Source organism: Cupressus sempervirens, chromosome 3 (genome assembly GCF_028749045.1).
Source record: "Cupressus sempervirens isolate cs-2001-9-10 chromosome 3, ASM2874904v1, whole genome shotgun sequence".
Taxonomy (NCBI): domain Eukaryota; kingdom Viridiplantae; phylum Streptophyta; class Pinopsida; order Cupressales; family Cupressaceae; genus Cupressus; species Cupressus sempervirens.
The window spans coordinates 923,257,470-923,261,024 of NC_143120.1; positions in this window are offsets into that span (position 1 = coordinate 923,257,470).

Below are 3,555 nucleotides of genomic sequence, written 5' to 3' on the forward strand. Positions count from 1 at the left end.
AAAATGTCATTTCCAGATCTATATAGCCTTTACAAAACATCTCACAAATGTAGGACAAAAACTATGCTCATCGGGCTCCCGAAATTAACACAAAAATGCCCGGAAACACCACAAAAACACTAATAAAATATCTCAGAAGTTTAATCACGTCCCAATACATATATTCAGCTCTATTTTAACAGCTTAAAGTCTGAAATACAGCAGCAACCAAAACTGATATGAAATGCTCAACTGAAAACACCAAACTCATGCAAAAAACCACACCCAAAAACTCACAAATCTACATTGTTCAACACAAAGGCAAACTCTGTATGAGCATGCACATGGAATGGCTTCAAACTCCCATCCTTAGCCTTCCTGGAAACCTGCAAAATCCCATTCTTGGGTCTCCCTGGAAACCTGCAAACTCCCGTTCTTGGGTCTCCTTCTCCACAGGTTTGGCAGCCTCTGAAGAATAACAAAGAATGAGCAAAAATCAAGTTCTGGAATGAGCCCAAAATGCCTCCAAAACCCTTTAAAAGAGGGCATAACTGTAACTCACGTCCAAGAGAGGTTAATGAAACATATTTTAATAATAATTTTTATTTATTAATCCAACGGTTTCCAAAGATTAACCCCCCTTTTTCCGAAACTTCACTTTCTTGGGCCTGCCTGCCTTAGCAAAGATTATTATTTTTTAATTATTTGAAAAGGGGACATGACAATGTTATATCTTGAAGGAATATGAGAAAGGTAAATTTGATGTCAAAGACGATGAAGGCATATTCCTAGGATACACCTACAAAAGTAAAGCATACAAGTGTTTGAATCTAACTACTCATAAGATCATAAAAATTACACATGTGAGAATTGATGAATTTGTAGAAAAGAGTGAGGAAGAAAGCATCAAAGAACCTGAGGATTACATAAAGTTTATTTATTATGAACTTGATACATTTCCAAATCTATTTGGAAGTTAGGAAGCCTCACCTCCTGAGTCCCTAAAATCTCCAAAAGCTACTGAGTTGCAACCACTACAAATTGAGTCACAGTCTAAAGGACTTGAGTTACAATCCGAAGCTATTGAGTTGTTGCCAAAGCAAACTGAATTTGATGGACCTGAGTCATAGACAATGGGACTTGAGCTTAATATAGAAGATCATGGAGAGGTTAATAGGACATTTTCTAAGTCAAATGTAATTTTATTATCAACATATGTCATAATGCACCATGTACATGATCAGATCATTGGAGACAAGTCAAATGGAATAATGAGAAGAAACAAATTGAAAGGTACATGTTTGCTTGCTAAACTTGAACCTAGAAATGTTAAAAATGCTTTAAATAATAAAAGTTGGATTGAGGCTATGAATGAAGAAATAGAACAGATAGAGAAGAATAAGACTCAAAATCTTGTTCCTAGACCGAAAGATAAAAATGTAATTGGCACAAAGTGGGTATTGAGAAATAAGTTAAATCAAGATGGAAAAGTTTCAAGAAACAAAGAAAGGTTTGTTTGTAAAGGTTATTCTCAAGAAGAAGGTGTTGATTATGGTGAAATTTTTTCTCCTATCAAAAGATTAAAAAGTGTTAAAACTTTTCTAGCATATGCAACACACAAAGGATTTAAAGTTTATCAAATAGATGTAAAATCTGCATTCTTGAATAAAATTCTTGATGAGAAAGTCTACATAGAACAATCCAAAGGTTTTGTAGATCCTAGCAAAAGAGACATGGTTTAAAAATTACACAAAGTATTATATGGTCTCAAGCAAGCTCCCGGATCTTGGTATGAAAGATTTCACAACTACTTGACAAAGATTGGTTTTCAAAGAACAAATGATAACAATAGTTTGTATATCAAAGAAGGACCAGACAAGAAGATTGTGTTGGATGAAATTTTTGTGGATGGCACTCTATTTATAGGAAATGATGACTTATGCAAGGCATTTTTAGTAGATATGAGTAAATAATTTGAGATGTCCATGTTTGGAGAGATAAAATTCTTTGTTGGATTACAAATCTAGTAGAAGAAAGATGGTGTCTACATTACTTAATCCAAATATATCAAGGAGATACTAAAGGAGTTTGGAATGGAAGATTAAAAAACTTATTGGAATACCTATGTCTACTACAAATAAGCTTTCCAAAAATGATGATTCCAAAGAGGTAGATCAAACCGCATACAAATCAATGATTGGAAAATTGTAGTATGTAGTGCATACAAGGCCTCATATTTCATTAGCAGTTGGTATCGTGGCAAGATTCTTAGCAAATCCTAAAGAAAATCAGATGATGGAAATCAAGATAATCATGAGATATTTGAAATGAATTGAAGACTATGGATTATAGTACAAAAAAGGAGGCAATTTGGATTTGAAAGAATTCACAGATGTTGATTGGGTAGGAAGTGTTGATGATAGAAAGAGAAAAAGTGGTGGAGCATTCTTTCTTGGTAAAAGAATATTGTCTTGGACAAGTGAGAAGAAAAATTATATTTCTCAGTCCACAAAAAAGGTAGAATATGTGGCAACAATAGTTAATTGTTCCAATCTTGTTTGGTTCAAGTAACTATTGGTAGGTATGAAGATAGAGATCAAGGATCTAGTGGTTATCTTTTGTGATAACACCAGTGTAATTAATATATCCAAGAATCCTATGATGCATACCAAAACCAAGCACATTGCTATAAAATATCATTTTTTAAGAGAATTGGTACACAATAAAGAGGTAAGTGTTGGATTTACAAGTGGGAAGAGAGTAAACTTCTGGGGTGGGGGGGGTGAATCAGGAATTTAAAATTGGATCTATTGAACTTTCCCCATTCATCCATCACATGCATTAATAGATTGAAAAAACATGTAAATCATATGCATCAATCATGTAAACATGTAATCAAACACACACATAACACTAGATATGATTACCCATAAACCCTCCAAGTGAGAAGGTAAACTGGGGTGGGAATGACACCCACAAATCTTCACTACTTCATCAATAAAGTGTATCCAGTTAAGATTACAATGGTTTGACCATGAATCATGATATGCCTTGTGATTGGCCTACACTATTAAAGGCTTACAAAGATTGTTAAGTCTCACCTTGTTAGAGGATTTTAACACCCTATTAGAAGTGTGCCTAGTTAGAGGACTTCAAGTTACAATTAAGTAAGCACCCTATTAAAGGATTTCACACACCTTATTAGGACTACTCTGTTAAGATATTTAACTAAAATCACCTGTTAAAATGTCTTAGCATAGATCCTGTGGTTGGCACTTGCTTGCCTAATAAAAGATCATCTCTATCCAATCTTTGATTGATCCTTCATGATTTGATGTATCAATGTTGTATCCTTCTCTATCCTCTATTCTTTACTTAACTAATGATGTAATTCACTCTTACTACTATATGCATCAATCATGTAAACATGTAATCAAACACACACATAGCACCAGATATGATTACCTAGAAACCCTCCAAGTGAGAAGGTAAAACTCGGGTGGGGATGGCACCCACAAATCTTCACTATTATAGCAATAAAGTGTATCTAATTAATGTTACAATGGTTTGACCATG